The sequence below is a fragment of the Lissotriton helveticus genome, chromosome 12, assembly GCF_964261635.1.
Source record: "Lissotriton helveticus chromosome 12, aLisHel1.1, whole genome shotgun sequence".
NCBI lineage: Eukaryota > Metazoa > Chordata > Amphibia > Caudata > Salamandridae > Lissotriton > Lissotriton helveticus.
This window is the reverse complement of record NC_136073.1, coordinates 40733806-40746433: the sequence shown is the minus strand read 5'-3', so window position 1 is coordinate 40746433 and position 12628 is coordinate 40733806.

The window sequence follows — 12628 nt, the reverse complement described above, 5'->3', positions numbered from 1 at the left end:
CTGTTGGCATTTTTTGAAGCCTTTACTTTTCAACCATTGAATGCCTTTTTTCCTTATCTCCGGGTTTTGATGGTGGCTATGCACCAACTTGTCTCTCAAACTTGTCGCTCGTCTGAATGTGACCTCAGGATGTTTACCCATTATTTTCCCGGCAGTCTCATCCAGGTGTAGAATTTTCCAATTCTTTCTTAAGATGTTTACAATTTGTTTTGATTCTCTTGAATGATCCATGATTAGTCTTACTTTCTGATTTTCTGAAGGTATTTCATCTTTCTTTTTTGATTTTATTTGCAAAATGTCTTCCCTTTTTTTCTCATTTGCTCTCATCCAGCCTTTTATGATGACTCCTTGTTTGTACCCTCGTCGTTTGAATCTTTTTGCCATGTCGCAGCTGCTAGTTGTCCATTCCTCTTCTTGTGAACATATACGACGTAGCCTTAAGAATTCTCCGTACGGAATATTGTTTTTACTGATGCCTGATGGAAACTTTCCGCATGAAGGGTGGCATTTGTTGATGTTTCTTTTCTGTATAGTGTGGTCTCCACCTTGTTGTTATGAATGTATATTGTGGTGCCCAGAAAGGTTACTTGATCACGACTGATGGTATATGTGAATCTTAAGTTGGTATCTGTCGAGTTCAATAAGTTGAAATATGTTTCAAATTCCTCTGCTGATCCATCCCACACTATCAGAAGAACATCAATGTATCTGAGCCACTTAGCTATTTTGTTTACATGATGATCATTGTCCGGATGCCAAGCCACTTGTTGCTCCCACCATCCCATAGTGAGACATGCGAAGGCTGGACTGAAGGAGAAGCCCATTGCACAACCTTTAACTTGCTGATAAATTTCTTCCCCAAAGAGAAAGATATTTTGGGTAAGACATAGAAGCACAGCTAACTGGATGTCCGGCAACTCCCTAAAAATCAACCCGGACAAAACCGAGGTGTTGCCGATCACCATCGCTGGCAACCCTTGGTGTGATCGTTTCTGGCCTGGGGAGTTGGGCACGCCTCCAGAACCGGCGGAGGTGGTTAAGAGCCTGGGCATCCAGGTGGACAGTAAGCTGTCCATGAAAAAGCAAGTCACAGCTGTGGTGGGCTGCTGTGTCGGCCTCCTTCGCCAACTCAGGAAAGTTTCCCCGCTGCTTTCTTTCTCCACTCTAAGGAGTGCGGTTTCTGCAATGATTTTAGCCAGGCTGGACTATGGCAATTCATTGTATATAGGACTTCCACAGGGCCTTCTTAACAGAATGCAGACGGTCCTGAATGATGCTGCTAGGCTCATTTTTAAGAAACCGAGGAGTACCCAGGCATCCCCCCTCCTGCGGGAACTCCACTGGTTGCCAGTTAGGCAGAGGCTAATGTTCAAAGGGCTCTGCATTGTACACAAAGCGCTTCATGGCAGGGCACCCACCTATCTGAAATCTCGCCTGTCCCTTTATAAACCAGGGAGGGTGCTTAGATCTGCTGATTCCATCTATCTGGTCCAGCCACGCTGTAGACTGACCACGGTGGGTGGGCGTGCTTTTTCACATACTCTGCCAGCTATGTGGAATAAACTACCGCTGGAACTCCGCAATGAAAAGAAACTAATGCCCTTTCGCAAGAAATTAAAAACTGTGCTTTTCCAGCAAGCGTGGGGTGGCCGCTAATTGTAATCTGATGCATCTTTTATTGATTAGCTGATCCTAACAAAGCGCTTAGAGACCCCTGGGTTATAGTGCGCTATATAAGTCACAATAAATAAAAATAAATAAATAAATAGTTCGATCATGTCCAGAAGCATCTGGTTGTGTCTATTGAATTGAATATTCCTTTCTTTTAGGAAGAATGCACATGCTCTCGTGCCAATGTTGTGATCAATGTTTGAATATAAGGCAATTACATCCATCGTGATTAACATGTAACTGGGCTGCCATGAAAGTTCTTGTAAATTTTTCAACAGATCACTCGTGTCACGCAAATATGAACTCAGATTTAATACAAAAGGCATAAGAAAATAATCAATATAATTAGCCACCGGTTCCATAAGTGAACCCTTCGCCGATACAATTGGCCTCCCTGGTGGTTTTAGTGGGTTCTTATGCACTTTCGGTAAGAAATAAATGGTGGCTGTTACCGGGTGTTTGGTTGTCAGAAATTTGCATTCGTCAATATCAATCAGGTTTTCACTGTGCCATTCATTGATTTTTTTATCCAAGTTTATTTTGAAAATTTGGGTAGGATTCTGCTGCAATTTCCTATAGTATTGTTTGTTCCTTAGCTGCGAATGGGCTTCGATTATGTAGTCTTTTTTGTCCAAAATAACAATATTTCCGCCCTTGTCGGCCATTTTAATTGTTATTGTTTGATCTTCCATGAGACTTTTTAGAGCTGTTCTTTCCTCTTTTTTCAAGTTGTCTCGATATTTCGTACGTTTGATTTTGTAAATATCCTGAATTACTGCCTCTTGAAATAGGTCGATTTTGTTACCTTGTGGCAATTGAGGATAGAACTTGGAAAGAGGTTTTTTTCCACTTAGACCAGCTCCCTTTAGGGGGCAGGTCACCTCTTCTGTGATTATATCACCCTCTTCCATGACATCGAAATTTACAAGGGTCATTAGTGCTGGTAAATTGGTTGTAGTTAATCCTTGTACTTCCGTATTTAATACCATCAGATTGTTCTTTTTCCTCTTTGTGTAATTTGACATTTCTTGATTCTCCTGAAATATTTTTGCCAATTTGATTTTCCGGATATACTTATATATATCTATACGTGTTTGTGCCATATCCATAGATTCCATTGGACAGAAGTTAATTCCATATTTCAGTAATGACTTTTCATTCGGGTTCAGGGGACGTGATGACAGGTTCATGATTACCAATTCGTCTGTTTGCTCATTTTCCTGCCAATTCACTTTAAGTTTTTCAGACGCATGCTCCTGGTTTTGGTTCCAATTTCTTCTGAGGAGCCACTTTCTCCTGTTGCCTCTCCTGGTTTTTTTAATGCCCCCGGAGCACCTTTTCTGGGTACCCATTTGCGTCCTCTTCCTCTCGCTCTTCCCCCTTAGTTTTGATTTTGTTCCCAATTTCTCTGGCTGAGAACCAACCTCATATCCCCTAAAAAATCCCGAGTAGTTTGATCCATGTTCTCTTCTGATCCGTCTTCATTTGTTCCTGCTGATGTTAATGATGTGACACTGGAGAAGCTTTGAGAATTACTCTTGTTTAATTTGTGATCTTGAAAAATGTCAAATTTTTTGGCATACGTAAATATGCGTCCTTGTGCATAGTCATCTTTATCTCTCTGATATTTCATTTGTTTACGGTTTCTCACGATATCCTCATGTTTTTCCACATATTTTTCCAAATCCGTTCTCAATTTTGTCATTTCCTGGTTCATTTCAATTGCAGCCAACTCTTTTTCCAACTCCAATAGCTCCTCTTTAATTTTAGTCAGTGAGATCTCAAGATGTTTTACCAATATCGTCATTAGTCCTAGTGAGGACTCCAATATATGTTGGCCCCATTCATTAAGTAACTCATTTGAAGCATCCTGCTGGCTCGGCATAAGTGAAATTCGCAAACCTCTTGGCACCCTTTTCACTTCCAGATATTTTTTCAGAGTGATTATCTCCCACCACTTATTTATTTCCTTTTTACTCAATTTTTCCCATAATTTCAGTTTACTCCTCGTGTCTGATTTCTGTGTACTCTGTTTGGTTTTTCCTTTGTCCTGCACCACTGCATTTTCATCAAATAGAGAAACTAGATGCTCACTCCGCTTTGCTTCTCTTTGTTCCATATTTTACAATTCAGGTTCTTTACTTCGAGAATTTAGTTTCGTTTTCCTGGTTAAATAATTAATTGCCGCCCACACTCGTTTCTTCCCTTGGGCTGTTATCAGATCCTACCCGAGAGGCTGGGTAACAGTGTTGCTACTGTTTGAAATTGCCGCCACATTCAATCGTCTTGGATTGTTTACAGTTATGGCCACTATCCAGCGCAACCGATCCACCCCTTTAAACTCGGAATAAACCAAATGTCAGCGTAATAGCTGTTTCCTTGGGCGCTAGTGTTCGGTAGGGAAACCCGAACTAAGACCGTGCTTACCTTCACCCTTCGATGCCGGTCCGCCGACGAGTGCGTGTTCATTTCCTGCAAAGGAGTTTTGGATAATATATATATATATATATATATATATATATATATATATATTAAGCAAAGGAAAACGATACTTGTGGGATTGTTAAAAGTTCTTTATTCCGCCGCCGCCAAATGCGTTTCGACTGCCAAGCAGTCTTGCTCACTGGACAAGAGGAAAAAGCGCGCGGCCATTTTTAAATAAAGAAATTACACGTAATGAACTACATGTCAAAGGACATGAAAGACAGACTCGTAGTTTCTTGCATAATCATAACAGTGCTTATAGAATCACAAATATCCTTTGGCAAGACAACATGATAATTGTATAATTCACATTTCTGTGTTCATTTACAAAATTATTTGGTAAAAACGGGCACACTATTAAATTGTCTATGCGAATTTTCGCTTTCCATTAAAATCTGTCAACAAACTTTATCGACAAACTTAAGGGTGTATAGCCAAATTTACGCCCAAGTGGGCATGCAGAATTTGTCGATTAACATCGGCTTGCAAAATAAAGCTCAAGTGAGCATATACATCCTTCAACTATGTCAGCTTACTCATATCATGCCACATTCCAAATAGATACCAAAATCACTAAGATTAATCCATCATTTTTGCCAAAATTCATTTACGAATCTCATTTCCTATTAACACTGAACAAAGTCGAATCAGTTAATTTTGCTATGAGTCTGTCTAGAAAAAACTTTCTTATTCGTGAACATATTAATACATCAGTTACAGGCAGCTTCTCCCACTGTATTCACATACTATGTATTAAAGATGTGTATGTAAATCCTCCTCCATATTGAGACCCTTAGGTTGTTTTGAATCTAACTTGATTATATAACGAGATTCCAACTGTCTTAGTTTTTTAAGACGATTACCACCTCTTAAGCTTACAGGAATAGAGTCAATCACATAATATGTAAGACCATTAGGGTCTTTATTATGCGAGCTCTCAAAATGTCTCGCTACGGGGTAGGATCTGTCGCAGTTCTTAATAGCTCTCAAATGTTGCAAGATGCGTTTATGTACCTCATTAATTGTGCTCCCCACGTAACGCAAGCCACAAGGGCATTGCAGCACGTAGACAGCATAATCTGTCTTGCATGTGTACTTGCCCTTGATTTTTTCAACTCTATTAGAAAGGCCCAGTTTGTACTTGTTACAGTTGACACCATGCGTGCATGCCTTACATTTTAAGCACTTCACAAATCCATTTTTCTCCGATAGCCAGTTTTTCTTTGGACGTGTTTTTTTAAGTGTATTGCTCACTAGGGAATCTCTGAAGGATTTGGACTTTCTAAAGGTAATTTGCGGTCGCCTGTCTACCTCCTTTCCCAGAATCGGGTCATTCTTGATGATGTGCCAGTGCTTGTTGAGTATTCTTCTCACCTCAACATGCTGTTTACAAAATGTGGTTATAAACCTACACTGACTCTGTTTTCGTTGGGCGGTTTTCTGGTTAGAAAACAGAATGTCCTCTCTTTTCTTTTTTGATGCCTTACAGATTCCCTGATCGATCCAATTCTCAGGGTACCCTCTTTCTGTAAATCTTCTTTTTAGCACCCCTAATTCTTTTACTGTCTCTTCTGGGGTACGGCAGTTACGCCTAACTCTCAGGCTTTCCCCGTAGGGGATGCTACACTTCAAGTTTAAGGGATGAAAGCTCTGTGCGTGCAGCAACGTGTTGCCGCTTGTAGGTTTTCGGTAGAGACTGGTTTGTAACCTTCCATTCTCTACATAGACTTTGAGGTCAAGGAAGTTTACACTTTCCCTACTGATGGAACTAGTGAATGAGAGGTTCAGATCATTAGTTTGTAGACTGTTGATAAATGTCTTGGCTTCACGCTCTGAGCCCCTCCACACCAAAAATAGGTCGTCAATAAAACGACTCCAGTGAACTATGTGTTCCTCCCACTCTTTCTGGTACTGCGTCCGGACGACCTGCTCCTCCCACCAGCCCATATGCAAATTAGCATAGCTGGGGCGAAGCAGGTCCCCATGGCAGTGCCACATATTTGGTGGTAGAGTTGGCCATAAAATAGAAAAAAATTGCTTGTTAAACATTTTTCCACCATACGTAAAATCATTTGAGTATGTGCCATAGTGTAATAGACCCGGTTCCCAAAAAGTGCTTTACTGCACGTAAGCCATCACAGTGCCTTATGCTGGTGTATAGTGTGGCGACATCTATTGTGACTAATAGATAGTCATCTTCCCAGGGTATGTCATAAATCCTTTTGAGGAAGTCCCCGGTGTCTAGTATAAATGATGGGAGTGCCTTAGTAAGTGGATTGAGGAAAGAATCTACAAATTTTGAGGTGTTTTCTAAAGCACTGCCTATTGCAGATATTATTGGGCGGCCAGGGGGATCAACAATATCTTTGTGTACCTTAGGTATTAAATAAAACACAGCTGTAGTAGGTTGGTCGATTTTAAGAAACATGAATTCGTCATGACTTATTAGGGATGAATCATACCAACTTTGTAGTTCTCCGTTGAATTGCTCATTACTATGTAACATCATACTTTCTGGTACCTGAACATAACATTTTTTGTTGTTTAGTTGCTTGTACGCTTCTAATAGGTATTTATCCCTATCCCAGAGAACTACGTTGCCTCCTTTATCCGCATTGCGGACTATGCAATTATCACACTCAGTTAATTTCTTTATCAATGCATAGTAGGCTTGTTGCTTTTTAGATATTTCTTTATTCGGTTGAACATTTTTGCCCAAATTTTTCAGTTCATTATGCACTAGTTCATTGTATACGTCAACAGTATCCTTCGCTGTTGTAGGAATAAATCTTGAACTAGGCCGAAAATTAGTGGGGGCATTTTCGGCCTAGTTCAAGATTTATTCCTACAACAGCGAAGGATACTGTTGACGTATACAATGAACTAGTGCATAATGAACTGAAAAATTTGGGCAAAAATGTTCAACCGAATAAAGAAATATCTAAAAAGCAACAAGCCTACTATGCATTGATAAAGAAATTAACTGAGTGTGATAATTGCATAGTCCGCAATGCGGATAAAGGAGGCAACGTAGTTCTCTGGGATAGGGATAAATACCTATTAGAAGCGTACAAGCAACTAAACAACAAAAAATGTTATGTTCAGGTACCAGAAAGTATGATGTTACATAGTAATGAGCAATTCAACGGAGAACTACAAAGTTGGTATGATTCATCCCTAATAAGTCATGACGAATTCATGTTTCTTAAAATCGACCAACCTACTACAGCTGTGTTTTATTTAATACCTAAGGTACACAAAGATATTGTTGATCCCCCTGGCCGCCCAATAATATCTGCAATAGGCAGTGCTTTAGAAAACACCTCAAAATTTGTAGATTCTTTCCTCAATCCACTTACTAAGGCACTCCCATCATTTATACTAGACACCGGGGACTTCCTCAAAAGGATTTATGACATACCCTGGGAAGATGACTATCTATTAGTCACAATAGATGTCGCCACACTATACACCAGCATAAGGCACTGTGATGGCTTACGTGCAGTAAAGCACTTTCTGGGAACCAGGTCTATTACACTATGGTCACATACTCAAATGATTTTACGTATGGTGGAAAAATGTTTAACAAGCAATTTTTTTCTATTTTATGGCCAACTCTACCACCAAATATGTGGCACTGCCATGGGGACCTGCTTCGCCCCCAGCTATGCTAATTTGCATATGGGCTGGTGGGAGGAGCAGGTCGTCCGGACGCAGTACCAGAAAGAGTGGGAGGAACACATAGTTCACTGGAGTCGTTTTATTGACGACCTATTTTTGGTGTGGAGGGGCTCAGAGCGTGAAGCCAAGACATTTATCAACAGTCTACAAACTAATGATCTGAACCTCTCATTCACTAGTTCCATCAGTAGGGAAAGTGTAAACTTCCTTGACCTCAAAGTCTATGTAGAGAATGGAAGGTTACAAACCAGTCTCTACCGAAAACCTACAAGCGGCAACACGTTGCTGCACGCACAGAGCTTTCATCCCTTAAACTTGAAGTGTAGCATCCCCTACGGGGAAAGCCTGAGAGTTAGGCGTAACTGCAGTACCCCAGAAGAGACAGTAAAAGAATTAGGGGTGCTAAAAAGAAGATTTACAGAAAGAGGGTACCCTGAGAATTGGATCGATCAGGGAATCTGTAAGGCATCAAAAAAGAAAAGAGAGGACATTCTGTTTTCTAACCAGAAAACCGCCCAACGAAAACAGAGTCAGTGTAGGTTTATAACCACATTTTGTAAACAGCATGTTGAGGTGAGAAGAATACTCAACAAGCACTGGCACATCATCAAGAATGACCCGATTCTGGGAAAGGAGGTAGACAGGCGACCGCAAATTACCTTTAGAAAGTCCAAATCCTTCAGAGATTCCCTAGTGAGCAATACACTTAAAAAACCACGTCCAAAGAAAAACTGGCTATCGGAGAAAAATGGATTTGTGAAGTGCTTAAAATGTAAGGCATGCACGCATGGTGTCAACTGTAACAAGTACAAACTGGGCCTTTCTAATAGAGTTGAAAAAATCAAGGGCAAGTACACATGCAAGACAGATTATGCTGTCTACGTGCTGCAATGCCCTTGTGGCTTGCGTTACGTGGGGAGCACAATTAATGAGGTACATAAACGCATCTTGCAACATTTGAGAGCTATTAAGAACTGCGACAGATCCTACCCCGTAGCGAGACATTTTGAGAGCTCGCATAATAAAGACCCTAATGGTCTTACATATTATGTGATTGACTCTATTCCTGTAAGCTTAAGAGGTGGTAATCGTCTTAAAAAACTAAGACAGTTGGAATCTCGCTATATAATCAAGTTAGATTCAAAACAACCTAAGGGTCTCAATATGGAGGAGGATTTACATACACATCTTTAATACATAGTATGTGAATACAGTGGGAGAAGCTGCCTGTAACTGATGTATTAATATGTTCACGAATAAGAAAGTTTTTTCTAGACAGACTCATAGCAAAATTAACTGATTCGACTTTGTTCAGTGTTAATAGGAAATGAGATTCGTAAATGAATTTTGGCAAAAATGATGGATTAATCTTAGTGATTTTGGTATCTATTTGGAATGTGGCATGATATGAGTAAGCTGACATAGTTGAAGGATGTATATGCTCACTTGAGCTTTATTTTGCAAGCCGATGTTAATCGACAAATTCTGCATGCCCACTTGGGCGTAAATTTGGCTATACACCCTTAAGTTTGTCGATAAAGTTTGTTGACAGATTTTAATGGAAAGCGAAAATTCGCATAGACAATTTAATAGTGTGCCCGTTTTTACCAAATAATTTTGTAAATGAACACAGAAATGTGAATTATACAATTATCATGTTGTCTTGCCAAAGGATATTTGTGATTCTATAAGCACTGTTATGATTATGCAAAAAACTACGAGTCTGTCTTTCATGTCCTTTGACATGTAGTTCATTACGTGTAATTTCTTTATTTAAAAATGGCCGCGCGCTTTTTCCTCTTGTCCAGTGAGCAAGACTGCTTGGCAGTCGAAACGCGTTTGGCGGCGGCGGAATAAAGAACTTTTAACAATCCCACAAGTATCGTTTTCCTTTGCTTAATTAATAGGACTTAGCCCAAGAAGTCCTTCTATAACGATACAACTTTCGGTCTGGAGCGGGCAGGAGATGCTTGAGCAACACCTTTGATATATATATATATATATATATAATATATATATATATATATATATATATATATATATATATATATATATATATATATATTACCTACTGGCGATAGCCAGTAGGTATATATAGTAAGGACCTAGCTACCATAAGAAATCCGCAACATTCTATTGGGAATAACTTTGGCGCCGGTTGAGGAATTTGCGTGTAATTTTCCAACATTTTGGCCAGCTCCGCTGTGCTCCTTCCCTGAAAGTTTCAGGGAGGTTCGTGAAGTGGGGGCTGAGAAAAAAGGGGTGTCCCAAAACGTGTTTTCCCCATGTTAATTTCCATAGGACGTTCTGAGAAGGCTACAGCCCGAACCGCTGAACGGAATTACACCAAACTTGGCAAAATTGTAGGGACTGGTACGCAGAAGTGCCTTTGCTATATTTGGTGAAAATTGCTCCAGTGGTTTTTATGAAAATTAACTTCAAAAACACATATATATCTGGGCGGAGCCTAACCACACATCTCATCGTGAGATCTGATTGGCTGTCAGCACTTCATCCAAGAAGTGTTGGCAGCCATCTTAGGACCAATATACATGATAGCACCTCATTAAAAAGCATTGTAGTTAATAGAGGGTTTTAGGACTTTAGTTACATTATAAATCATTTGTTGATGGTACCATACTCATTTTAGGAATTGTGGTGTGTGCTAAGGTGATTTTACCATCTGAAAAAGCCTTCTGCTGGGATATCATGAATCATGTTTGAAAGAAAACTATTATCTCATGCTTTTCTCACAGTGGTTTTGAAGGGGATCTATAAGCTAAACTGAAAGCATATTTTCTGTAAATTCACATTATCTTTCTCAGCGATGTGAGAATGAAGTCTGACATTCTCAGTAAAACATGTACATCCAACAAGGACAGAGACTGTCAGTTGGTTCCTTTGTGTTCTACTGCAGCCTCTTAGAGTGTTCTAAAGAACAACTAGAGCGCTAACAGTCCTACTTATTACAAAGGTATGGCACACCTGAAGCCATCTTGATTGGAATAAAGTGGTAACTCTTAAAACATTTAATTTAAAAAGGAACAAAATGAGGGGGTATATTGTGCCATAGAAAGTATGATTATTGCTGCAGAAAGAAAAATTAGGGCACATTTAGAGTGACTTCCCAAATCCTCTTCTATTTCATTAAAAAATTCTGACATGCAGTCTCCCAAGATGGCCACCAGAGACAAAAGAGCCCAAATGTAGCCCAAATATCACCCAGGTGTAGCCCAAGTACAGCCCAATGACAGAATGTCCCAGAGTGTTCTAAAGAACAACTAGAGCGCTAACAGTCTTACTATGGCACACCAGAAGCCATCTTGATTGGAATGAAGTGGTAAGTCTGAAAACATTTAATGTAAAAAGGAACACAATAAGGGGGGGTTCATTTTGCCATAGAAAGTATGATTAGCAGCAGACTTCCCTGGTGAGCAGTAGCTTTACTACAGTGATCTAATGAGCAACTAGAGTGCTAACATTCAGAATTTATGGCAAATGTGTGACACATCTGAATGCCTTCTTGATGGAACCAAAGTAAACAAGCATTGAAAATGCAATAGATCTCGCCCTCGTTTAAGTTAAAGCCATTCTGCTTGTAATGAGATGGCTTTTTAGCTTTGATTTTATTAGTGTTTTTAAAACTTTCATGTAAATAACATGCATATGTATGCATAGATGTATATGTATGCATGCATTTATATTTGTATTTATATAGATATGCAGATTATATATGTTTATATATGTATGTATATATATATATATATACACATACATAAATGCATATGCATATATATATGTGTATATGTGTGCGTGTAGAGAGAGGTAGAGAGGTAGAGGTGTAGAGGTAGAGAGGTAGAGGTAGAGAGGTAGAGACTAGTAGAGAAAGAAGTAGAGAGAGGTAGAGAGGTAGAGAGAAGAGAGTGAGTAATAGAGTAGAGAGTGAGTAGTAGAGAGTAGTAGAGAGCAGTAGAGAGAGTAGCAGAGAGTGAGTAGTAGAGAGTAGTAGAGTGAATAGTAGAATGAGTAGTAGAGAGTAGTAGAGAGTGAGTATTAGAGAGTGAGTAGTAGAGAGTAGTAGAGAGTAAGTAGTAGAGTGAGTAGTAGAGAGCAGTAGAGAGTGAGTAGTAGAGCGAAGTAAAGAGTGAGTAGCAGAGAGTAGTAGAGAGTGAGTAGCAGAGAGAGAGAATAGTAGAGAGTAGTAGAGAGTGAGTAGTAGAGTGAGTAGTAGAGAGTAGTAGAGAGAGAGTAGTAGAGAGTGAGTAGTAGAGAGTAGTAGAGAGAGAGTAGTAGAGAGTGAGTAGTAGAGAGTAGAGCGTAGTAGAGAGTGAGTAGTAGAGAGTAGTAGGGAGTGAGTAGTGGAGAGTAGTAGAGAGTAGTCGAGAATGAGTAGTAGAGAATGAGTAGTAGAGAGTGAGTATTAGAGAGTAGTGGAGTAGTAGAGAGTAAGTAGTAGAGAGTAGTGGCGAATATTCCAAAGTTTGGCACAGCACCACTTGCACAATAAGTCCAATCAAATCATATCACTTAGAGTCCTTATTGAAGCGCTGAATCTTGGTGTATATTCAAATGCTTTTATTTTCCTTAAGTTTATGTACCACAGCCAGCTGACGCGTTTCGTTCTGTACAACAAAACTTCTTCAGGGCGTTTTTATTTCCTTCAAGTTATGTCGGTATCCTGTTGTCATATAACTAGATATTTCTTCCAAATGTTAGACGAGACGTAAGTACATTCTTATTCAACGTGACTAGGTATCAATTTTACCCACACAATTCGGGCAGACTTGAGTAA